At 38.7% G+C, this 27,085-nt stretch overlaps 3 long non-coding RNA genes across 9 annotated transcripts; 1 reads left to right on the forward strand and 2 right to left on the reverse strand.

Moving 5' to 3' along the window:
- Positions 1 to 10,983: 10,983 nt before the first annotated feature.
- On the forward strand, positions 10,984 to 15,736 carry LOC112169705. 7 transcript variants are annotated; one of them, XR_002924843.2, is made up of 7 exons: positions 10,984 to 11,550; positions 12,496 to 12,624; positions 12,739 to 12,860; positions 13,738 to 13,842; positions 14,393 to 14,430; positions 14,512 to 14,647; positions 15,266 to 15,736. It is a non-coding gene; the product is annotated as an uncharacterized LOC112169705 (long non-coding RNA). The 7 variants fall into 7 exon arrangements; XR_002924840.2 differs by having other exon boundaries at positions 10,986 to 11,550; positions 13,730 to 13,842; XR_005802223.1 differs by having other exon boundaries at positions 10,986 to 11,550; positions 13,730 to 13,842; positions 14,528 to 14,647.
- Positions 15,737 to 20,478: 4,742 nt separating this feature from the next.
- Positions 20,479 to 22,887, reverse strand: LOC112169704. The gene is made up of 7 exons (XR_002924839.2): positions 22,630 to 22,887; positions 22,378 to 22,543; positions 21,691 to 22,277; positions 21,498 to 21,594; positions 21,346 to 21,406; positions 20,969 to 21,051; positions 20,479 to 20,779 (listed from the first exon to the last, which is right to left on the reverse strand). It is a non-coding gene; the product is annotated as an uncharacterized LOC112169704 (long non-coding RNA).
- Positions 22,888 to 22,907: 20 nt separating this feature from the next.
- Positions 22,908 to 23,401, reverse strand: LOC121050167. The gene is made up of 3 exons (XR_005802228.1): positions 23,303 to 23,401; positions 23,040 to 23,094; positions 22,908 to 22,964 (listed from the first exon to the last, which is right to left on the reverse strand). It is a non-coding gene; the product is annotated as an uncharacterized LOC121050167 (long non-coding RNA).
- Positions 23,402 to 27,085: the final 3,684 nt, after the last annotated feature.

Consider the following 27,085-nt stretch of genomic DNA (forward strand, 5'->3'; position numbering starts at 1 on the left):
CTTCAGCTTCTTTATCTGCAATTTTTTTTTGTTTTCTTTGCCAGTAATTCTTTTTGGTTGGCGTCATCTTACTTGTGTCCATCTCCATAATACGCTCTTCCCTCTCTTGAATTTTGAATGCCTCGTTTCGCATATCCATTTGCAAGCGTATATAATCTCGTTGTTGTTGGTCACGGAGATGTCGAGCATATTCCTCATCACGTTTCTCCTTGGCAGACATCATTGATGTTTGGTTCGTTGCTATAGTCTCCACAGCGGCTGTTAGAGGATTGGAATCATTAGATGCTTTCTTTCCTTTCCGAAGAGCTTCTTTGGCAGCCTTCTTTCCTTGAGGCCTCACCGAAGGATTGGGAGTTGCATCGGCGTTTACCTCATCTGCATCTATGTCCAACTGGACATGAGAATCAGGAACGGATTGTTGTGTGTGCATCCGTTGAGTTCCTCCCCTGGAGGTTCCTCCAGCTGAAGAGGAATGGTTTGGAATGTCATCAAATTGTTGAAACCCCTTAACAATCTCGTAACATTCTAAACTAATGAAATCACCTTTTTTTTCTTTTCCTTTCGATTTGGTCATCATAGCTCTCCACAAATCTTGTGCTTGACGTCGCTATTTAATTTAAACAAAAAAGTATAAATCTATTAGTACAAATATAAACGAGGTACAATGTATCAACTATTTAAGTATAAATTGGTATAATGTATAATTTAAATAAAATGAAGTATAAGATGTATCAACTAATTAAATTTTAATATACACTAAAAGAATCATAAAAATTAAAATTCGTGTTACACTACAAATTCATACCTCATCAATCATATTCGCACCACTCTTGTACCAAATTTTTGCTTGCCTTAATGCACAATGCCAAGCATAAAGTTCGACTTTCAAGGTTTTCCACCTCCCTTGAAAAGCTTGCAATGATCGGACATATCCATCCCAATGTTTGGCATAGTATTGGCGTACCTCTATCCATATATAGATCATCTTTTTTTCGTTCCGTACCCCTTGCCGGATCTTTGCTAACATCCCTCAAAGACTTGCACAATTGAATGTCTTCAATAGTTTGCCAACGTGTCCCGTCAATACTTGGATCTCCTACGGTATTGCCTCGTACACTCATATTGGAATAAAAAAATTGTAGAGTATGAAAGCTATGAGGAGAAGGAACAAAAAATTTTGAGGAACAAAGATGATTTTTTTGGTGTGAGAAGTAAAATAGGAGGTGAGGTATTTATAGGAAATTGTGGTCATTTTTTTTTGTTACCGTTGTAATCCAACGGTTAGTATTTTTTTTTTTTTTAAACTTCTTGTACCAGCCGTTAGATCCCTTTAAGGCTCAAAATCAACGGTCCAGATATGTGGACCGTTGCATTCAAAATGCAAAGTAGCCCAACGGCTACACACCACGTCGCACCCCTACTACACCTCCATGCCACTAGATGACAAAATCGTGGCGCCCAAGCGCCTGCTGTCCTGTCGCCGCTAGAAGACAAGCGGTTGGGCTTCACTTCTTCGGCTACGCGTGTCTCCCCTCTTCTCTTCTTCTTCGGCTAGCCTGGCAGCCTGGGTCACCGGCTCAGTCACCATGGTGCTCGAGATGGTGCCCTCGACCTCCCCCTGTAGTCTTGCCCCAGATCCGGTGGAATGATGAACAGTCCGAAATTCCTCCCCCCCAGCCTCCTTTTGACGTGGCGCCCGGGCAAGAACAAGCCCGGTGAACTTGCTCTTAGAGCTTGTGTTCTGGACTTCAAGGGAAGTTGGGCGGATCATCTACCATTGGTAGAGTTTTCCTACAACAACAGCTATCACTCCAGTATCGGCATGGCCCCATATGAGGCACTTTATGGTAGGCCATGTAGGACTCCTATCTGTTGGGCGGATGTTGGAGAGAAGGAGCTCTTGGGTCCTGCGCATTTCCATTAAATTATAGAAATGTTGTAGAGCTTGTATGTGAAGTTTGGTGAATTTTGGAGGAGTTTGGAATTGTTTGTGATTTTCCGAAGTTCGGAGTTTTGAGATTGAATTGTGGGAAATCCGACCGTCGGATTTCCCTCGTTTTCGTTGTGGAATATGCTAATTGAGGAATTGGTGTTGTGGGAGAGATTTGGGTGGAATTTGAGAAGTAATGGAGATAGGGATTTTCAGGTTTCGTTTAGGTTTGTATTTATTTTATCGGATTGCCGTTTACGAAAATATAATTGTGTACAGGACGATGTCGCGAGCTACGGTTAAATGAAGGAACTCGTTTGCGTGGTCGCCCAATAGTACAGTGAGTGGACTTTTATTGTTAAAGAATGATGCATGCATTTATTTTTTCCTAAAATAATAATTTATTTATCATTTTATTATCGAGCATAATATTTTGCCTTGGATTATAATTTTGAAATTGTTTTTCTATATGAATTTCGGTTACGAATCTATTATGCTCGGGTTTGGATTTATGATTTATTTTTGGAAATCATGATTTTCAACGGATTATTTTTCGAGGTGATTTTCAAAAATTTATAATACATTTCTATTCGTCGATATTGAGATTTCTGGAATATTTTTCGAAAATGGGATTTTCGATGGAATTATATTTATCGATTATTTCTCGCCTAATGGTTTATGATTTCGAGAATATTTTGGTGTGCGGGGTCACGTCGTTAGATTATGTACTTTCTCGTGAGATGTTGGGGAAGCCTTACTGATTTTCGAGTTTTCGTGTGGTTTTAAACCACCATACCTGGGTCGTCATTTTTATTGCTAGCTAGCCTATTAGTACTCCTCCCTGCTTACTATGTGTTCGTTGGTGAGTAGAGCAAAGCATGGAATGCTCCAGACTGTGGGACACTCCGACCCGAGCCGGGGAGGCTCCCTTATTTGTATGGTGAGAACTTCTTCCCCACATTTGATTGATACCTTCAGCTAGCGGGGCTAGCTCGATTTATTTTGACCAGCGGGGCTGGAATGTTTTCACGGATTTTCGTGTTGCGAGAAATATGTTTTATCCACGTTGCATGCATCGAGTTTTTAAAGGAATAAATGTGGGAAAGTATTAAAACTTTTTCTTTCGTTTGAATTATCTTACTTATTTATTTTTGTCCACTCACTCTAACGTGTTTTACATTACTTTCCCTTGGGCCCTTCGGTTTCAAATGCCCAGCTTGCAGGCGAATTAGTGGAGGTTGGGCGTACATGGCATTTGAGGCATAGTTCACTACTTCCGCAGTGTAAGATCCCTTGATCCTTTACTCTTCTTTTTATATCCCTGTTTATTAGTAGTATTGCTCTGATAACCTTTGGGATTAGTATTGTTGAGAGTTGTGTTTTGTGTTTTGTGAAAGTGGAGTTGTTGGTAATTGGGAGCAGGGTGGCTCCAAGAGTATAAGGTTGGTTTGCTTGAAGTGTTTTTGTGTGTTTTACAGGTTTTTGGGTAGTCCATTTTAGGGGTGACTCTGCCGAATTTTTGGTAGAGTTATCCCTAAGGTGGGCCCCATAGGGCCACCTCGGATTTCAGGGTGAAATTCGGGGCGGGTCCTGTCGAAAATGGCTTCATTGAGTGAAAACACCGTCATATTGCCACAATGGCCCGTACCCTACTTCTCACCTCTGGTGTCCCTCACAATCTTTGGTTGAGGCCATTTTGATATCCGTGTACATCATCAACATTCTTCCCGCTCTAACTCTCAACTGGGACACTCCACACACACTTCTTTATGGTCAATCTCCCTCATATTCCTCTCTTCGCGTCTTTGGGTGTTCTTGCTTTCCTCATCTTGATCCTCTTTCCTCTAGTAAATTGTCTAGTCAAAGTGTCGAGTGTGTCTTTCTCGGTTACTCTCCCCATCATAAAGGCTATCGTTGCCTTAATCCAAAAACTGGTTGTGTTTATCTTTCGGGTCATATTTTATTTACCGAGACAAATTTTCCCTATAAAGGTTTACAGGTACAATCGCCATCACCTTTCTTTGAGCTTGAATTCATTCCCTTGAATAATTCAAGCCCATCTGCACCTCCGCAGGCCCCCTTACCGAGCCCACTTCATCTACCAATCGGGCCCAAGCCCAATTTACTCATCCTCAGCGACTCAATCTGATCCTCTATTGTCCTCTCATGGTTCGACTTTCGTTGACCCACCACCTCCACCTTCAAATGAGGCCACGCACATTGCTGACCACAACCACGACGTAGCAACTCCGTCTGCACCGCCCACCATCACTGCTCCGACCACCGCTGCTCCTGCCATTCCATCTCTGCCACTAATCCAATAGTATCGCCGCCGCAATCGAGTCACACCTCCTGTTGCGACTTCTATGCCACTTCCTTCTGATACCTCTACACCACTCTCTTCTCCACCAGCCTAGGCACTTCTAAAAGTCCCAGCGCCTCCACCAGCCCTAGCACTCCACAAGCCCCTACACCTCCACCAGTCCCGGCACCAAAACACTCGATGCGAACCCATCTCCGAGATGGAATCATTCAGCCTTGTGTTTGTACAGATGGACCTGTAAAGTATCCCATACCCAAAGCTCTTCTTTCTGTTATTGATTACTTGGAACCCACTTGTTATACTCAAGCTTCCAAACATGCAAATTGGAGAGCTGCCATGACTGATGAGATTAATGCTTTGTTGAAGAACCGCACCTGGTCCCTTGTCCCTCATTCTCCATCTCAACATGTTGTGGGCTGCAAATGGGTGTTTCAAATAAAAAGAAACCCGGCTTGGTTTTACCGCATGAGCTCTTTTCTGCTCTCTGCTGGTTTTCGGCTTAGTAAGGCCGACTCCTCTTTATTCATCTATCAACATGGATTGCGCATACGATTTACTTCTTACTCTATGTTGATGACATAGTGGTTACGGGCAGTAGTGATCGGCTTCTTCAAAGCTTTATTGATGCATTAGGTCGTGGTTTTCATATCAAGGATCTCGGTCCTCTTCATTATTTCCTTGGTTTACAGGTCACACCCCATTCCCATGGTCTTCATATCAATCAATTGAAGTATGCTCACGATATTTTGGAGAAGCATGATCTATTACACAGTCAACCAGTCAGCACTCCATTGTCAACTAAAGTTGTTCTCATAGCAATTGATGGGGACCTTCTTGCCAACCCAACTGTCTTTCGCGAGATGGTTGGCTCCTTGCAGTATCTGACAATCACTCACCCTGATATTGCCTTTGCGGTCAATTCTGTGTCTCAATTCATGAGCCAACTGCGTTCTCCACATTTGATAGCTGCCAAACGTATCCTCCGTTATGTCAAAGGCACACTTCGCCATGGTCTCACATTCACTTCTGGAAGAAACCTGTCCATCTCTCTGCTTACTCTGATGCTGATTGGGCTGGTTGCTCGAAATCACGCCGTTCCACTTCTGGCTATCTCATCTACATTGGCAGTAACCTTATCTCCTTGTGCTCCAAAAAGCAGCTTACAGTCACATTCACTTATGAAAGACAGCATGTCCATCTCTCTGCTTACTCTGATGCTGATTGGGCTGGTTGCCCGAAATCACGATGTTCCACTTCTGGCTATCTCATCAACATTGGTAGTAACCTTGTCTCCTAGTGCTCCAAAGAGCAGCCTACAGTTGCCCGCTCTAGTGCTGAGTCTGAATATCGATCCCTTGTTCATGCCAACGCCGAGACAACTTGGTTAGGCTTCTTGCTATATGAACTTGGTGCCCACATTCAGTTCCCAATTCAGCTCTATTGTGACAACCTAAGTGCCACTTATATGGCTTATAATCCGGTCTTCCATGCTCGTACCAAACATATAGAGCTAGATTATCAATTTGTTCGTGAAAAGGTAGGTCTTGGGAGTCATCAAGTTTGGTTTGTTCCTTCAGTTGATCAACCAGCAGACCTACTGACCAAACCACTCCATAAACAGCGCCATCATCTTCTCTTTGCCAAACTAGTCTATCCACAGCCACCTAGTTTGAAGGGGGGTGTTAGTGACATTAACTCTCTGCCTCAATCAAGCCTAATATCTTCCCTAGATCAAGCTCATTCACACTAATATATTCTAAGAATGTCAGTTATCAATATAGCATTGATAATAGGATAGCAGGTACTAGTATAGCATTGACAATAGGCTAATCGTGTGGATCTTGTTTCATATCTAGTAATTGTGCAGTAGGGAATACTCAGCTATATATATGTAAACTTGTAAATCATTCATCAAGGAAAATCATCTTCTACAGGTGGCTGTGCTGCATTAGAAGACGGTGTTGTATTAGCAACATGTCTCGGTGAGGCTTTGTTGAAGAACCAGAGGCAAGAAATTAGAGATGAAGATGAAGAACGAAAAGAGGATTGAAATGAGGTTGAAGAAGTATAGTGAGAGGAAATGGAGAAGCATTGATCTGATTATTACATCTTATGTGTTTCATTTAATACAGGAGATTGATTGAAAAATAATTTCTTTCTTTAGGAACAAGTTTTTTTCTCCAATCCTTCCCCGGTTGCTGTTGAAGAAGGCTGATTTTGATTGTGGGAAGCTGAGAAGCCCATAAATGCAATGATACGGTCTCTGCATCTAGTAATTTGTAACTACCAAGAATAAGCTATTGGAGTGTTAAGTGGAATCTAATTAAGAGTTTACGAATATTATAACTCATTGGCAATGGTTCACCACTTAAAACAGGTGTGGTTGCCCACCTCATTGGCTAAATCTCTGCTATAGAAGCAGAAGTTCCTATTCTTACATGAAGCCTTTAATTGACATATAAGCCACATGTTCACAAGCTTTTTCTTGCTACAGGGTAAGGGATACTGTCCTAGTACCCAAAAATGGCAGGTTTTAAGTAGAAAATAAAGGGAAAAAAAAAAAAACCATAGCTGCTTTGCTAATAATGGAAAGCACTTACATTATTGATTCGTATTATTGCAGTCACCTAACAGGAAACCTGGGCTGCTATTGAAGAGTGGCTCTTCTCTCTTGGCAGTAGCGTGCTTGTCATCCTTATCTGTGATTATTCTGAACAAAACTAGTTGAGATTAAATTTTTGGATCAGGCTGGTATTTCGAAGGAGTGTTGGAATCATGGGATAGTTTAAGGACTACAGGGTTTGTTTTGAATACATGGAAAAAATGCCTGAAAAGCCTTAGAAGCCATTGGTATTGCTGATGCTCTTCGGCTAACAAATTACAGACTTCGTGGGTAATTAACTAATTATAACTCTGGAATGTATCACCTTCTTTTTTTTTTTTTTTCCTTTTTCACATCTCACACTTACTCTAGCTTAGCTTAGCACTTGCTACCGTCTATGGAATGTTGTTTTACTTGTCGAAATGCCAATTTGAGTCGTTCAGACTTTTGAATACAGGAGTGTTGCTTACTCAACCATTTCTGGGCTTCCAGTTTTTGGAATGTCATTTAAGGCCAAAGGAAAAAAGTAGGTTTATCACTGGCTAGACTAGTTTAAGTTCATCTGTAGTTTGTATTTTTCTTGCTTCTCTGAGTCTATAATATTTTATAATTTTAATATAGAAACTATTTCTTGCAGTTGATTTAGTAATGCCTATTGTTAAGCTGGTATTGGAAGCATGCATATTGTTTGCTAGATTACCATTCAATCAATCAAGACTGTAAACATTACAAGATTTGCAGAGGAGACCATGAAGTTCGTTGTGTGCAAAGGAAGCTGTTGTTGGAATCCCTTGCAAATGAACTTCCTAGTGGCACAACCAGATTCTCATCAAAATTTGTTTCAATTGAAGAATCAGGCTACTTTAAGTTTCTGCATCTTTGTTGCCTCTGAAAATCACCTCGGCCTATACAGCCGAGAGATCAAGGAACAAACGTCATTCTCGATGAATGAATTGCGGGGCGTGCCAGCACATGGTCAGAACGCCAAGTGTGCAATTGTAGATGTAGTGGATGTAGTGCGCGTGTTCTGACTTCGTCGAGTGATTGAAAGCCGAGGAAGGAACAATCTCGGCTGAGGGTTCGATGCCTTGGAGGCAAGGACTTTTAGGTTGTTCAATGGATGAGTCGCAAATTGTAATTGATAACCGAACAATTATGTTAAAACTACTCCTAGTTCAAGAGCATAAACACGATAGTAAAAGAGCAAGGAAGTAAACTCTAGATTAAGTGCAGAAAGGGAAAGAGCAACAAAGTAAATCTCAGGAAAGTAAATAGCGATAAAGTAAAGAGAGGAAAAAGAAAATAATAAATGGCTTGAAGAATAAAATTATCAACTATTATCAAAAAGTAACAAACGAAACAATTGAAATATCGATACTAGATTACATGAAAAACGAAGGGAAATGACTTGAACTAGTAGAGCCAACATCTAAAGAATTGAAAAGACAATGAAATTAATCTGGAGCTAAGAAAAATAAAAGGAAACCCATGATGGAGTTTTGACTGGAGATGTGTGTGTTGTCTTCTGTCGATGCTTCTATTTATATTGGCTACTCTACGACTTGAACTGATCTCTTGGCCCTTTGAAGTTGAGTGGAATTCAGCCTCCTCTTGGCTCAGGGACTCTATCTTGCTTTGGCTCCAATACTTATCGTCGGCTGACTTGACGCTGGACTCTATCTGGATCGGCTCTGATGTCCATTATCAACGGCTGCAACTAATCTTGAAGTAGACTATCTTGGATTGAACTCTCCTTATCGGATAACGAACTTCAATTCGACTGAAATACTAGATACCACCTCATCTTTATCGTTTATCAGCTTACTTTGTCGATTAGCTATTATCTTCCCAAGTTGAGTTTGAGTTCGAAACTGATTAGATTGACTTGAACAATAGGCCGATGGGCTTTTAGATAATAATCTCTTTTTCGAATTGATGACTACGGGCCGGCCGATAACTAAAAGCCTAGCTTTTTATCTGACTTAACTTGGACCAACCAAAGTGTCCAATTATTCATTGGCCACCATTTCTGGCTACCAGCCCAAATTACTTGTAGAGCTGCTCATTGTAATTAGAAGTCATTCAATAACCATGCACATTAGCTACGTCCGAGTGAACATGCAAATGTGGGTACAAACGATCTTGCTGATGGAACCATCCTCAAAGACAAAGGTAGAGTTTTTTTGTAAGTTAAAAAGTTTTGATGATCAGGATGCTAGTGTTATTACCTTATATGTGCAAGGCTACGATTTCCAATGTGGGATTCTATTACCATATCAAGTATCAATTATGTGATTCAATAGGTCTTGGTTGGGTGTGATGGAGTCAACTCTGTGGTTGCAAAATGACTAAACTTCAAGCAGCTATCTTTTATAGGGAAATCCGCTATTAGTGGTCAGGCAAACTTCAAGAGCAATCATGGATTTGATCCCACATCCATGCGGTTCTTCAGGCATGGAGTTAGATCTGGTGTCATCCCTTGTGATAAAAAAGCTGTTTATCGGTACTTCACTTGGGATCCCTCATGCCAAGATTAGAGTTTCACACAATTTTTTTTGGTTGGGGGCCGGGTTTTGCTTCCGTTATGATTCCTTCTTTTGAGACAAATTTTAACAGGTAACATAACACCAGTTAGGTCTAACTTCTAACTTAAGATAGATCCTTAAATTTGTTGTTTACTGCTCATGTCTTAGAGAAAGGTTTGGGAGACAGTCCAGCTCAATTGAGGCAATTTGTGTTGAGCAAGCTAGGAAAGATTCCTGATGAAGTAAGGGCTACTATAAAAAACACTGAACTGGCATGGATGCTTTTATATAGTCTCCCTTGAGATATAAACGTCCTTAATTGGGAGGTTCTTTGGGGACAGCTAATTAATGTGTTTGGTTTTATGCAGGGGAGCGAAGGAAAGTTGATGACCTTGTTGAACAGAATTCTGGGGCCTTTAATCCCCAAGTTGCTGTTGAAAAAGGCTGATTTTGATTGTGGGAAGCTCAACACCACTTGCATTACTTTCTATTGGTATCTTAGATATGCAATGATTCATGCTTTAAAATTCTGGAATTCTTGATTTTGTAAGCCCCTTAGACTCCATTCTCCACCAAATTTCAAAGTAATCTTAAATTCCAATAAGTTTTTATAACTTTCATAGTGTTGTAAAATGAAAGCAAAAGTGTTTCAGAAAAATAGAGAGTTTGGACGCATGGAGATAGAGTGTTTATTCATCTCACTGTGAGGGGGTTTATATAGGAGTACATGATGTATACAAATAGGCAACGTTTAATAGTAACGTCAATTACTCCTATTCAAAATCCTATCAATCACTAATCTATAGTGAAAGGCCTATATGACTCTCCATCTATTTACATGATATTAGCCATAACTATTTACAACACTCCCCCTTGGATATTTCATGTCAATAGTGTTGCCTAGGCTGAGCGCTTCTAAGTTGCCTCGTCAAAAACCTTGCCAAGTAATAAAAACCCTGTGGGAGACACTACACCAAAAACGTTAACAAACAACACTTTTTGCACAACGAAAAAAAAAATGTGTTGTGTGATGAAGAAAAGTGAATCAGACAACATGTTTAGTAAACTTACGTTGTATAAGGTGGTTAAAATTCTGAAGTTTTTGTTTAGAAAGTCATTGCACAACGGTTACAAGAATAATCTGTTGTGTGAATCATAAAAAAAATAGCGGCAGATTTCCCTCCTAGATTGACTCAAATTTGGCTCCAAATTGGTACTACATCGTACAACAATATAGTTATATCTGTTGTATGAGAGTAGCATGCAAAACATGATACAACGGTTTTTTACTTTTTGTTGTGTGATAAAGTGGAAAATATTTGGATGTGCCTTTATTTGGCCCAAAATGGCACAGAAGCCCCCCAAAAACCTCCAAGTTTTGATTGAAATATAGCATCAGATTGATGATCCCACAACCAAATGGGTTGTTTCCGTTGTGTAAATGAGCATTGCCTAGCATGTTACTTTGGTTGCATATTATAGCGGGAACTTTTCCCTCTTTGGAACCTTAGCTGAGGTTTAATTTTTCAAAATCAGACAACAAAACTTCGTCTTTGCGTTGTCTGATTCTTAAAGGAAAAATTAAAAGCCCGCCTTTGACAACCAATCAGGTAGCTAGGTTTATTGTCCCCATCAACACTTTGTCAAAACAGCCGTTTCCTGAACGCATCGAGCAGCTCTCTTCTCATTATCCCCAAAAACCATCAATCTCTCATGAAAACACCATGGGTCTCTCATGAAAACACCATAGCTAATATTTGTCTCCTCTCACTCCCACTTAGACAAAATAAGGGTTTTCTTTGAATCGTTTCCATCAGAGACTTCTCCGTCACTTTCTTCACACTTCACAGTCCCTTCCCAAAAACCTCGACTTCCCCTAAACATCGCTCTTTGGCTCTCTCTCTCTCTCAAGCTCTCACCATCCCCAATTTTACTCCTCTCTTTGCAAATCAACCCTAAATCTTCAATTCTTAACTCCACTTAATAGCTCCGACACTTTCTTCCACCAAATCCAATCAAAACCCTAGCCAAAACCCCATAATCCCCCCATCGTCTGTAGTTCTTAAAAGCCCACGCATCTCCAAACCCCAACTTAACCCTCAAAGAGTCTTCGTCGGAGCACTCGGTGGAAGTCTTCACTCGAATTTGGGTTTGGGTGTAACACTCACTGGTAAGCTCTCTCTTTGATTTATTCATTTTCAAATCTATAAATCTGTATCGGGTTTCGGGGTTTCAAAAAGGGGGTTTAATCTGTGTTTGATTTTATGTGAATTTGATTTCTGAATCGGCCTTGACACCAAACTCGATGGCCTCCATCTCTGCTTCATATTCTAGTTCATTAATAGATATGGTTGTTTTACCTTGATTTCTGGGCATAATTTGGTTTGTTTTCAATTCAGTTTGCTTAGGGTTTATATGATTGCATTTGGGTTTCAAGACTGGGTGTTCTTAATTTTTATTTTCAGTTTTTATTTTAGGTGATTGCCGATTATTGCTAGTTTTCACAATGGTAGTTCTTCATTTTATCTGGGTGTATATTGTGCTGGGATTTTTTTATTATTGGATTGGCTTTTCTGGAACTCAAGCAGGTGTTTTCTGGAACTCGAGCAGGTCCATTTCTTTTCTGGGATTTTCTTATATTATTGGATTGACATTTGTTTAATTCTTGGTTTGATTTTATTGATATGAGTTATCAGCATATAATCTCTGTTTTTACACAAAGTTGAGCATTGAAATTTCCCCTTTTGTTTTGCCACTTCATAATTTAAATTAGAAAACTGCATATACTACAGTACCTTTGACATTTCCTGTTTCATTGCATGAGCATAATACTGAACAGAACAGGGATGATTACTAAACACAAATGCTCCAAAGAGTGCCCACTGATAGTGTACTGATTTGCATGATATATTTTCATGTCAGCAAAGGCATTCACTACAATTATTACTCAAAAGGGAAATATATGTGTGTGCCAATTATTTTCCTACTTTGTTGTATTTTAGAACAACAGGAGCTATGTTTGTATGTTAGTCTACTGAAGGAAAATGGGCTCTTAGGCATTTCCCACCTTTTTTGGTTTCTCTATGTTTGGTTCAACTATTGAAGTAAATTCTAGATTGCAGATGATGGTCGCATTCTCCTCGCTTTTCTCTAGTTTTATAGTGGAGAGGGTGGGAGAGAGAATTGGCTTATGTTGCCTATTTGCACTCCTCTTCATTGCGCTTCTTAGTACTGCCTATGAAAGGTTAGTTTTGCTCTTTAAGTTTGTATCTTCTCCTCTATGTTCTTTGCTAGACTCGTATTTTGTAGGTAGCATGAAATCTCTTTGCTAATTGTGGTTCTTACTAGTTGGTTGCAGAGCATGAAATGATATCAGATTGTACATGATTTTCCAATTGATTCCATGTATAGTAATTCAAGGAATGACATTTGTGTTCCCACCTAAATATACCCACTCAAGATATTGGCTTTGGGCAGCAGGTAGGTCATTCTCATCATTTTTCTCCTAAAAAAAATAAATAGAGTTGTTTACTAGTTGGTGCGCAATAGAAAATGAAGGGGGCTAATCAAACAAGCTGGACTTAATTAAAGAAGTTGAGGCCTATGATATAGAAGAGAATCCAGCACCCATATAAGGAGTATCGATTCAACTCCTACTATGATATTTCCTGATGATTTTTCTTTGAGCTTGAATATTTATGTACCTCATTCACTGCAATGTTTAGAGCTCTGTGTGGTTCAATTTGTGTTATTTATAATAAATTGAGATTTACTGAGAGCTCATGGCACTGATTCAGCAGCATCATTTTTCTTTCTAATAGAGGTTACTACATGGAAAATCAAGAATTATATACTTGTCCTTTATCTACATCTTCAACTTGCCTTTCTATCCATAAAAGTGGGGGACGCCTTGCTTGTTCTTTTTACTGCAAACCTGCTCGCCTATATGTCAGGCTGCATTTAACAACTAAGTAAATGTTGTGATTTCTTTAACTAATTACTATTAGTGTATAGGAGATTAAAAGACGGGTTTTTGTGTTATTCTCACTTGATTAGGAAATAACTGCTGTTTTGTTCAATTTGTTATGCCCTGAGAAGATTTAATGATGTTCAGGAGGGCACAGGGTATGGTACTGTGAATTAAGAATCATCTTAGCTGTTTGACTTATACCTTACTGGATTGGATACTAATAGTTTATCTTGGTTAATGGTAAATAATTTTTGAATAAATAGCGTTTACTTGATAAAACTTTTAAAGCTTGCATGCAAGTTAATATGGAAAATTTTGTGCTACACTGCTATAGTGCTACGTTATGGTTATCACTTGTTCTGACTCGTTTCTTTGCTAGTATGACAGTTACTTATCCAAGCACGGAGGTTGTTCAATTGCATACACGGAAGTAGAGCATACTTGCTACCATTTTGAAGTGAAACAAGAGTTTCTCAAGGGTGCCTTCACGAGGTAAATACTGAGCTCTTCAAGTGCCCAATTTGAGTAAGTCATTTCCTTAGTATTGAAGATATTTGTGATTGGTAAACTGAGGTTGTAAATTTTGGTGATGCTTCATGCATTGATATTTAGTATTAGCTTTGTTTCACTCATTCATATGAAAATTTGAACGGATATATGTCTGCTAGTCATACTTATGGTCCAAAACAAATGTGAATTGACAACAGGATCTGTGGTGTAAAAGTTTATGCAACTTTTCTTGTACTTCTTTTCTCTTTTATATTTATATGTTCCATATATTAAGGATATTACTTGTTAGACTACCTTATCAGAAAATTTTGGGATGGACATGAGATTTAGGTTGCAAATCTAAGAACCAATTGTGTTCTCTGTGGTCCCTCAGCATCTCAAGTTTAATATCATTTCAGTGAATTCTAATCAAATATGTAATAGTCTAAACACTCATTTAGTAGAATATATTTTTTTGCATATGTTATTGTAGCAATATATTTCCCTCTGACATAACTTTTCATTTTTTTCTCTGTTTACATTTCTATTTCAGTAATAGTCTAAACACTCATTTAGTAGAATATTCTTTGGGTACGTTTTACTTCTATCTTTCCTTTTCTTTTTGCTCAAGTGAGATCTTTATTACATAGTAATGTATGCAAGTAATTGTAGTTGTGTATGCATGAAGGGAATAAAAAGAGCTTGAGTGATGCCATGGAAGAAGGGATCAACTTGCGGGAACAAATATTGAAACTGTAGAGAGATTATTAGCATGGTGGATTGATGAAGCTAGTTGTCATAGGAGGAGGTGAAAGTTTTCATCTCTTTGTCTTGTTGTTTTCTTTGTTTTAATTACCATTGTCTTTTGAAAGTTTAATAAAAGATATGCCAGTAGCAGAAAATTTAAATTTTCTCAATAAATTTCAATTAGATTACATTTGTTAGGCCAGGGATTTTGTTTTGTTGATTATCATATTTGATTCTGGGAACTTGTAGAGGACCAGAGGTTGATGTTGGAGAACACAATTAAGCATTGTGGGTTTGTCAGTAATGGTGTTCATAGTGACAATTCTGATACCTAGAATTCTAAATAGGCAATGAAGCCGAAAATAATTTCACTAGGACTTTTGGATGAGGCCTTTGGCTGTTAGAAATCATAGTGGGAATTCCAAATAGGCAACGTGCTGGAGAGATCTAGGGTATATTTTGGCTTTTGAATATGAAAATAATTTCACTAGCACTTTTCAATGAGGCCTTGGGCCGTTAGAAATCATAATGTTTTGGTAGTTGTTATTATAATGTAGATGGAATTTTGTATGCTGTTATTGAGCCATTGTTATTACATTGACATATAATATCCTGCTTTTTAATGCTCTAGAGTCCGATGTCAAAATATATATTCATTGTGATATTGTACTCGATGCAGAATCTCTTGATGTACTTGAGAATTGGGTTTTGGAATTGTTTGGTAACATCATAAAAGGTCCCCATGTAAATCTGGAATTCAAGGCAGAAGGTCCAATTTGGAAAGCTGGAAAACTTTACACGCTAGAGGCTGTTAAAGATGTTCAGTGGGAGAGGAGAGGCAGCAGCCAATACACCCAAGCGGATATTGATCAAGTGCAAAATAAGTGGGGGAAGTTTGGTGTCATCACATGAGCACGAGTCATGAAGTAGAGTGCTTGTTGCTGGTACATTTTAGAAAAAACAGTGGGCATTTTTTTGGTGCTTCTCTGCTGGTACATTCTCATGCACCATATGTGGCATGGTTTGGAACAATATATATATGTGTATCAGTTTTTTGATGTCCCAAGTAGATGGGCATGCACTACAATGCTTTTCTTGTGTAAAATGTTGGCTTCAATGATTGGGAAATGCACCTCTTTTGCTTTTGAAGTTTAAAGTATTGGTTATATGAATCATTTGATGGTTTGCAATGTTTGTATTTGATAAAGTACTGTTCATTTGGTAAATGGACCAAATGAATGCACAATCTAATTCAGGAATGGGATGTTCAAATGATCACACAATAGATTAGATATAATGATCACTGCCTGTTGTCTGAATGGCCAAAAATGGGACAAAAACACATTGTAATCAATCATATCACACATCGGTTTTTAACGAATTAGTGTCTTCTGATTTATACTCAGACAACATAATTAATTGAACTTTGTTGTCCTAAAAGTTAATCACACAACAGAATTAATTGAACTATGTTGTCCTAAAGTTAATCACACAACAGATATAGTCCAAGAACTGAAGTTTAAAGATCAATCAGACAACAAACAAAATAAAAAAATGTTGTCTGACACGCTTAACATACAACAGCTTAAAACTGGCACTGTTGTCTGAAGACAGCGCCTCAACTGCTGCGCAGCTGCGCTTGGCATCTACCAAGCCATCTGCCGAGCTATCACACAACAGTTATAACACATACCTGTTCTCTTTTTGTTTCTCACACAACTGTGTTCCACCGCAGTCTGATTTTTCATCAGACAACGGCTCACTCTACAACGGTGGGTCTCCAAATCACATAACGGTTTTCTGCCGTTGTCTGATAAAATTTTTGGTGTAGTGAGAAAAACAACCTTGGTCGAAGGAGAAAAAGAGCACAACGCGCTTGACTGTGGATTAGCAGTATCACAGCTTTAGAGATAGGTGGAGTCTTCTTATTAGCACCATAAGTAGGTAGTATGTCTATGAGAGGGATGCTTTAGAGTTGCTACACCAAAACCTTACCCGATAAACCCAGTGGAAGAAACCCGTGGTCGAAGGGAAAAGATGAGCAAATGCATATATGTCAAATCAAAGCATCTTCTGGATGCAGTAAATGGGCTGACCATGCTAAAGATGTGCCTCGTCAAAAACCTTGCCAGGTGACAAAAACCCAGTGGGACAAAAATAACCCTGGACGAAGGGCAAAAAGAGTACACGATGGTCAAATGAGTATGCTTCAGGATACTCCCCCTGAAAATGACATGTTAGGTAATTCAGATAATTTACATAGACCAATACCTTGGACATGCTTCTAGAATGTAGACTTTGGTAGTGACTTGGTGAAGAGGTCTGCACGATTGTCTTCAAATCAAATCTGCTTAACTTCAATCTTCTGATGCTCCTGTTGTTGCTAATTGAAGGAGAACTTCGGTACAATATGTTTGGTGTTGTCTCCTTTGATGAAACTCGTCTTTATCTGTTCTATGTAAGCAGCATTATCCTCGTAGATAATGGTTGGTTCATCAGTGGTGGAATGTAGTCCACATGTGCTTCGAACATGCTTTGTAACGGCTTTTAGCCATGTACATTCACATACTGCTTCGTGAAGAGCTAGTATCTCAGCATGATTCAAAGAGGTAGCAACAAGTGTCTATATCGTAGACCTCCAAGAAATTGCAGTATTCCTTATGGTAAAGACATAACCAGTTTGGGAACGTGCCTTGTGCGGGTCTGATGGATAGTCTATATCAGCATATCCAACAAGGCGAGCATCATTCTGAGGATCAAGGGGGTTTGATCCATTCCTTGATGCGTAGAGATAGAATAAGCCCATATCCGCTGTACCTCTAAGGTAGCGAAAAATGTCTTTTATGCCATTCCAGTGGCGGCATGTTGGCGCATAGCTATATCTAGCTAACAAGTTCACATGGAATGAGATGTCCTATCTAGGGCATTGAGCCAAGTACAATAATGCGCACTTAGATATGGGACGTCTGACACCAATATCTCTTCGTTATCATCTGTAGGATGATACGATTCTCTCTAGACTTCAGACGACCATAGGTGTGCTTGCTTTTATCCTCATTAAAGCATCTTAACATCTTCTGGATGTAATTTGGTTGATGGACCAAAATTTCATCTGCACTGTGCTCGGGCTCCAAGTCGAGACAATAATTTGTTCTCTCAACGCCTTTCACCTCAAATTCCAACTTCAGGTGCTTTGCGGTTTCCTTGATCTCTTTAGGAGTATCAATCAAATATTCAAATTCATGTCATTGACATAGACCACCACAATTCCAAACTAGGAACTTGTTTCCTTAATAAACATGCATGGGCATAGTTTATTATTCACATATCCCATCCTGATTAAATATTCACTTAGATGGTTATACCACCTCCGTCTGGATTGTTTCAATCCATAAAGTGAACGCTTCAAAACTAATGAAGAGCGTGTTCCATGGTCTAGAACTATTTGCATCTGGTATATTAAGTCCTTCAAGAACTTTTATGTATATCTCTGTATTGTGATCCCCATAGAGATAAGCTGTGACCACATTCCTAAGCTGCATATTCAGTTTTTTGAAAACTACCAAACTGATAAGGTAGTGGAACATTATGACGTCCATTACGGGAGAATACGCCTCCTTGTAATCAATCACAAGGCGTTGAGAAAATTCTTGCGCCACTAAACGAGCCTTGTGTATCACAATCTCGTTTTTCTCATTACGCTTCCTTACAAATACCCATTTAAATCCTACAGGTTTAACATGGGGAGGTGTAGGAACAACAGGTCCAAAACACCTTTCTCTTTGTCAAGGAATCTAATTTGACCTGGATTTCTTATTTCCTTTTTGGCCAGTCGTCTCTTCGTTGATATTGATCAACAAAGCAAGGTTTGAGGTCATCGCGTATTATAATTTCGGTGGCCACCGCAAATATGAATATATCATCGATGATAATCTCAATCCGATTTCAAATCTCACTAAAATTACCGAGATTTCTCTATTCTCGGGAGTTGGTTCAAATGTTGGAGTGTCCCCCAACATGGTCTCTTCTAGGACGTACCCATAATCTGGATTTATCTCATGAGATGAATCGGTTTGAGATAGCGATGTCAAGAGGATTCGTTTGTGCCAAGTTTATCCTCTTCTGGGAATAAGAATCCTTTGAACCTAATGGTCTACCTCGCTTCTAGGCAGGGACATATGACTGGTTAGCCACCATGGCCGTACCTTGTCCATCTGGGACTACACATCCTACAGAGATTTCTATCCTTGCAGGCACATTTGCAGCAGGTATATATGATCTCGTCACTTTTGCTAGATCAGAGAAAGTGTTTGGCATATTGTATTCTTATACTCTATAGATCTAGAATTGTCCCACTTCACTATTTTCGTGCGGTTTGGGGATCAAGATGAGACAGTGTGGGGACATTCCATGTTAATTCACGTCGTTCATCAGGAACAGTGACGTTCTTATCTTCCCCTAACGGCGGGAAGACTGTCTCATCAAAGTGACAATTCTCAAATTAAGCGGTAAAGAGATCGCCAGTCAAGGGCTCTAAAGAGCATATAATGGATGGGACTCATAATCGACTTGTATACCCATCCTTTGTTGAAGACCCAATTTTGTACGTTATGACGTCACAATTGGCACGAGGACTGCATATCCAAATGTGCTTAAGTGCGAAACATCTGGTTCGTACCCAGTCACCAGCTGTAATGCTAAGTAAGGTTGGTAACAGAGGGCCTCAACATGACCAACATAGCTGCATGCAAGATTGCATAGCCTCATGCAGAAATTAGAAGCTTGGTGCGCATTACCAAGATTCTATTTACGAGACCATCTTGGGTGTGAACATAGGGAACTATATGTTCAGCATCAACCCCAAAGGATATGCAATAATCATTAAAAGACTTCGATGTAAACTCTCCGGTATTATCAAGTCTTATAGACTTTATGGGATAATCTGAGTGGTGAACCCTCAATTTCATGATTTGGGTGAGAGTTTAGCAAAAACAGCATTTTCTTGTGGACAATAGTGTAACATGTGATCACTTTGTCGCACTACTAGAATTTTGTTCATAGACATCAGTCCAGAATCAATGTTAAACTAATTTTCGACCGATGTCTTAGTGGGTGTAGAGAAAGATATAGACATCAGTATAAGCGCGTTTTTAACCGATGTTCCAGACAACAACCAACATCGATTCTAAAAAATAAATCGATGTATAATCATTATAATCATCATATTTTTGTATGTTAGCTATGTCTAATTCTTCATATTTTCACATTTTATGCTTAATAAAGTATATGTCGAACAATACCTACGTGAATATTTGCATCGATTTCTATTTTCAGAACCAATGTCTAGTACACTTCCAGACATCAGTTCCCATGATTATTGTTTGTTCGTGGCCATTTTTATATGTAGCTTGGCACATTATTTTCTTAGGAACGATGTTTGTATCTTTAGGCGTCATCAGTTTTTTTTTAAGGACTGATGTTTCATTTAACACAGCACATCGTTTTCATTTAAGCAAAACAATGTTCAATGGTTTTATGTACATCGCTTGCTTTTTCTAGAACCGATGTGTTGTTTCATTGTAGACATCGCTTTTGTTTTGCAAAATCGATGTGCACTGGTTTTGAGTACATCGGTACTACGGACACGACTCGATACATTAATAATCATAAGACATCGATTTTTATTTTGATACTGATTTCTAATCTCTCAAGTGACTTTGTTTTCCTTGGCATTACTGTATTGTTATGCTTTTATATACTTCACTTAATTTTGACCAGCGTGATGAGCTAAGTTTGCATCTAGCTGCTGCTGGGAAAAGAAATGCATTTCATAATCATCCAAAAATTGGGGCTTTCCATTAATTTTCTTTCCAAATTCATGACTAAACATATGTCACAGAAGAAAACCCCAAAACCTATAAATGATAGCCTAGAAACATATGAGCAACAATCTACAAAATTTCTACACCAAACTTTGCTTCAAAGCAAAAAGTAGCCTTGCTCAAAATTCATCTTGGCAGTCAAGTGCAAGAGAAATATGTATTAAGCTAAAGGTTCACATGAAGTGAAGTTAACAGCGGTAACCAGACCAATGTGACTAGATCACCTTATCAGGCTTGCCCATCCATTTCACTTCACACCCTAGCTCTTCATATTTGGCAGCCAAATATTTCATAACTTGTAATCCAAGGCCCTGCAAGAGAATGACAAAGTCAGTTTCACAGTGCAACATAAACCTAATGACAGTGATTTCTGGTATTACTAAACTCAACAAAAAGAAATACCAACATGACTGAGCTTAAAAGGTACTAAAAAGGCAGTGAATCTCAATACACATAATTCACATTGGAATACCAAGTGAGAATAAGCATGACCACTTTACCTTATCACTATCATCTCTCATCACATTAGTGGTCAAAGCCATCAACTTTTTCTGGCTCGCTCTGGCATTTTTACCAAGCTAATCTGCACAAAACCCAAGAGAACCAAATGCAAATGCAAATGCACATCAATATTCAAATCAGTATTATGCAAAGATAGTCTCGATAATACTCAAACAGTTCTAAATCTGCACAGAAAATACTGAAAATTTCCACTCCAATTAAGATGCATGATGCCTCACCCCTCCTTATCCACCCCTCGCTCATCACGATAAGTAATCTAATTGGGAAGATACGAGAGAAAACAAAGAAGGATTTTATACACAAGTTACAACCATGTAAACATTATAAACGAGAAACAGTATGCACCAACACCCACCTCGTCGTCTATATAGTATTGTTTTGCAATGCATAGAGCCAGAAGTTAGGCACCCCTTTCTCTGCCAAAATACGTAACAGGATAATAAATAGTGATGATATAAATAACAAATTGTTAAAGTTAATGAATATATAAAAGTATCAAAAGTGTACCATTGACAAATGCTTCCTCTTCAGAGTCGCTACTAACTCCATCTGCTTCAGGATCAATACTCTCTCCATCTGCTTCATCATTTATGATATTGTATCGCTATGAAGTGGAGTGACAATTAACTTCATCTTTAAAACAGAAAAAAGGTATAGAGATGACACAAAGATTGATACATTGTATAAATTGTCTACATACCTGTGCGTACAAAGTTTGACATGATTGAAGATATTTTGCTTGAATTGATGCTCTATCCTTGTCAAACTCTGCTTTCAATGCATCATTATTTTCCTTCAAGTTGAGAAAGCATCAAGGTATTTCAAATGCAAACTTCTATAAAACGATCATGTAATGTAACAGCGTGAATGATCAAGAAGTCGCAGTAAACACACCACAAGAACTATAATATGGATCAATAAATAAAACAAAGCTGTAAAGGTAGTTGCTAGCTATTAACAAAAAACATAACATACTAATTTGGAGTGCAGACATCCAAGCAGTGTCTCTCAATTGTAAATAATAATCATGGAAACATATCAAACTGAATAATGCAATGTCCAATATAGTAATACAAATTTCAGAGTAAGGGAGAATAGTACTGGATCAATCTTACACAAGAATAAAAACGTCGAGCAATAGCAAAGTTCAGAGAATTTGTCTATATTGAGACCTCAATCATACAGTAGCTAATAACAAAGTTCAAGCATTTGCCTGTGGGTAAAACCTAAGTTATGAGCTCACCCAAAGAAACAATCCCTTTCCATCTCGTCTTTCAGATTTACGACCTGTTGAGAAAAATGAAATATAAGAAATTGTGTGTACACAGTCAATGAGTCAAATAAGGAAACAAATTTAAATATGATGACCATGTTACAAAAATCTCACCTCAACAGTATCTTTCATATCTTTCAGGTTCTTTGGGATTTCAAGTGGACTGAAAAAGCCAAAGAAGCTTTTATTAGTCATTGGCTTAGCTTTCTTTGATCCCTTCCCAGATATCTTATCGAGCTTCTGTGTCAAGCATTTTTTTGGATGCCATTCAATCTCTGTCCTACAGAGCACCAGATGCCCCAAAAAATTAAAGTAAATACAAACAGCTGCCTTCCTTGTATCAAATGTATAAAACAAGAATCTTACCCTATTGCAGATTCTAGAAAGAATTCATCTTCATCATTCATATGATACGTCTTGGTCAAGACAAGGTTTTCAAAGAAAGGGTTAGTGTGAAAATAGAATTCAAGTTTGAACCCTTTCTGTATCCTGGACCATTTAATGTCTATAAGATGCTTGAGAGCTCCTTCATCTTGATCCGTAATCTGATACCAAGAGATAAGACAAAAACAATTCAGATTCAACTACAAACATTCAGGATAAGAAACATGATGAAAAACTTTATGCACAAACAACAACCTGAGCATCTAACGTGGCACAGCCTTTTAAAGCATACAACCAGAAATTAGGCACTCCTTTCCCTGCAGAAACACATAATTAACAATTGGAACAAAATCTTTACAAGATGTATACATAACTGAAAGTCACTGATGCACCTTTAAATGTACCGATTTATGCAAGCTCCACGAAGCCTTAAAACAATCCTGAGTGCTGATAAGAGTCCATATCTCCATAATCAGTCAAACTTACAAATCATTTTCAAACTTCTATCAACATACGCTATCGATTCTAGTCAAATCAGACCGCTAATGTGTTCTAAATCCTGATGAAGCTAAAACCAAAAGGCTCAACTCACTATAATTTCTACAGGGCACCCTAATAATCCACTATAAAATCAAAGAAGGAAATCATTACGAACCAGAAAGCGGCATCTTCACCAGGAAGCTTCAATTCCACACACTTGGGACACCTGCAAATGGAAAATTAAAGCTTAATTCAACAAAAGTTCCAATCTTTCAAGCCATGAACATTCAAGAATTCTCAGAATCAAGTATTTCTGATTGAGTAGCATCAAGATTATAGCTTTATTAATCAAAAAAATCATAAAGATTAGCGAAATTGAAAAAAAAAATTGAGGAGTGAGAAATTGACATACTGAAGGTTGGCGGGTTTGCTGCAACGAACACACGACAAGGTGGCGACGTCGGCCATGATCGCATTCAGTAGCCTCAGGCGAGATGTGAGACAAGAGGAGGAGGGGCTAGGGTTTGAGTTGAGAGGGAAATCAGTTGAGAGGGAAAGTAGCTCCAATCTGGGCCAGACCAATATATTCAGATTATCAGGATACATTCATACATACAATTTCATTACTCTGAGGAATTCAATTTCAATTTCAAATGGGTGATTCATGATTCAATCAGATTAAGAAGAAGAAGATAAGAAGAGAAGAAGAAGAGGAAGAGGAGTAGAAGAAGACGGAAAGGGAGACTGGGAGAGAGAGATACCTAGAGCTCAGAGACGGAGACTCAAAGACGGGAGACCGGAGAGGCGGAGATGGAGAGTCAGAAACGGCGGAGACGGAGACACGGAGTCATGGAGAAGAGAGTCAGAAACGGCGCAGTTGAGTGCAGCTGGGTTGCTGTGTTCGGGTTTAGGGCTCCAACCCCGACTTCGGTGGGGCTTCAGAGGAAAGAACCATTCCTCTTTAATTTCTTCAACTCTGCCAATCTCATATCGAGGCCGAGCTCAGGATTCAGAGCTGTTACTTCAATTTTAGATCTCGGTCGGGATCTCGGCGCTTCAGATTCCACTTGAGAATGGAGGAGGGAGGATTGTGATGGTGAGGAGGAGGAAGCGGAGCTCGAGTCTGGGTTGAGAACGGAGGTCGACACTGAGCTTAGGGTTTGTGTTTCAGTCTTGGGGTCGGGCGCAATTTTTTTTCTAAGTGTGAAAATTTTGAGTTTTAGTCCCCGCTTCTTCATTTCACTTAAAAGACTTGGCGCTTTTTGCAAACATAGGTTCCCGCAAATTTTTGAACTAAATTTTTAACACCAGTCATTTTAAGGACTGATGTTAATGACATACATTAAAATCGGTATTTTCATAAAACGATGTTAGATTACTTTTTTACATCGTGGGCAAGTATGACCGATTTAAAACATGCTATGTATATGAACAGATTTCTAGTAGTGTCGATACATCAACCAAAACCATTAATATTTAACTGGTCCATATGGTGGTTGGATATGTCCACAAATTTCCCTTGCATTCTGTGCAGAAAAATGGTGGTGTATGTACTAGTCTTTGCATATGATGGTCCAGTATAAAATATTCTTAATGAGTATGGCATAGTGTGTCATTATATACAAGACCCTTATTCAAAAGGTGATGCACCTGCGATGAATTGAGGATATGGTGCATCATACTGTGACCTGGGTGTCCCAAACGGTCATGCCATAGCAAGTAGTTGCTTGAATTAGTTAGCGTCTAGCTAACATATTTCAATTTTCTCCAATGTACGCTTCTAGCCACACACTTGGAGGTTATGCAAAGATATTACTATCATTTTTCTCAGTGGTTTCAATGTGGTAACTGTTGGTTAGAATATCCTTAATACTCAATAACATTCTTCTGGAACGTGGAGATTATAAGGTCTCATTAATGGTAGGTTCAGTACCATTGGCCAACATACAGTGGGTTTTGCCATAACCCTCTATCAGGTTCGATTGGCCTAATACGATTGTCATAGAGGTATGAATAGACATAAGTTTGAAAAATATCCCCGATCTGGGAGTATGGTGTGCGTAATAGCACTTTTATCTAGACAACAAACTTTCCCACAAGACATGCCTATTCATAAATTTAATTCAATGGATCACATGTATATTCGAACATAACCACATTTCTATAATCCAAAATAATTGAAAACATAAATCACCAAAATCCGAAGATGTCTCATTCATTAAGATGAAATAGATATGGCACAAGGGGCCAATTATACCCATGTCTTCGAGTTCTAATCCTCGGTATGTTCAGTAACTGGCTGAAAATCCATGATCTCTAATGTGGAATCAATAGAAAATGACCCTTCAATAAAGTTGGTATTTCGAGTTCCGCAACTGGCGTAATACTCATTTACTGCTTTGGCTATCGCACAACAGGTGCGAGACTAGTAGTCAATTCCTCCACATTGATAACAAAGATCATGTTGAGGCCGAACCAGTGTTCTTTTCCACTTTGGCTTGTTGGGCAGGGGCACTATAACATGGGCCATTTATGGGCCCACCTCTCTTTCCTTGTCTCGAAAGATAAGACTTTTTTTTTCTTCCACGACCACAATTTCTCCTTTCGCGATTAGGTTTTCGATGAGTAACATCATTTGCTTCAAGCAAAAGTGTTGCTTAGGTACCGATGGGCTTGGCATGATCATTCCTCAACAGGAGGTTGTTGTTCATTTCAGTGAGCAACAAGATAGTGATCAATTCTAAGAATTAGTAAAGTGCCTCTCTTTGTATTCTTTTGGGCAGATGGGCTTGTTCAATATCTTGCTAATCATGCCTTGCTTCAGGCAAGAAAATGGTCATTTGGTGGTTAAAGTACTCTTCCAGAGCGATCCAAAGAGTCTGTGAATCCTCTTCATCAGATACTCAACTTGGAGTGCTTTCTCCATATGTTTCTTAATGAACATTATGGCACTCGCCTTAAAAGCCTCAGTGATGACATTGTCATGAGTATCAATTGTTGATCTCATCTTCTTTGTAGTCAGATGAATTTTCACATCTTGAGTCCACTTTAGATAGTTTCTTCCGGAAACCTCCAAAGCAACAAAGTCAAACATGTTGAGATTTGACATTTCTTATAGGAAAGGAACAAATAATATTAGTGCTTTGGGTAATATCGTCCATAAGCAAGTAATGAGAACTTCAGGTTCTATAACATGGTATGAAAAATCGGATTAGACATGTAAAAGCTACTGGTTTTATCATGTGTAGTGAATTTATGAAGAAAACTTCAAGTTTCTTAAATGGCATTATCGAAACTACAAGTTCGATTTATGTATGAACGTACTACTGGTTCATTTAGAACTTCTAGTTCATTAGGTACCTACATTTTCTACACATATATTCTAGTGCGAAAATTTAGACAAGTAACACAATAATATTGAATTGAGCAAATTATTGAAATAATCTTACAAATTTGGATAAATAAAAATCACAAATCAATTGAGATATTAATTGCATGCTACTAATATAACAGATTAATTATCACACAATTATGTGAATAAATGGTTCTGGCAATTAATTATACATATTAAATATGGTGAATCTATTTACAATATGAAATCATTTTTCCTTTTATTTTTTATTCTGCTGGACCAAAGAAAGAGTGGGCTTGATAATGAAGCCTATCGGGCTTAGTCTGCGGGATTGTGACCCGGGCTTTCTTGCATAAGTCAGATGGTGTGTGAGACCTGCTGGGCTGCTAGGTCCTGCTGAGGGAGAGTGGACCTGCTCGGCTCAAACTGGTCTGCCAAGGAATAAAAAGTTATAACTCAACCCTTTCGGTAACTCCAATTGAATACGACCAGGTAAGGAATGATAAGGTTTAGGTGGAGCGAGGCTCACTTAAGTACACGGCCTCATCTGAACCTTGCCTAGACATCGCATCCAACTAGATGAGCCTATTTTGAGAAGATTCATAA

Source organism: Rosa chinensis, chromosome 6, assembly GCF_002994745.2.
Source record: "Rosa chinensis cultivar Old Blush chromosome 6, RchiOBHm-V2, whole genome shotgun sequence".
Lineage (NCBI taxonomy): Eukaryota > Viridiplantae > Streptophyta > Magnoliopsida > Rosales > Rosaceae > Rosa > Rosa chinensis.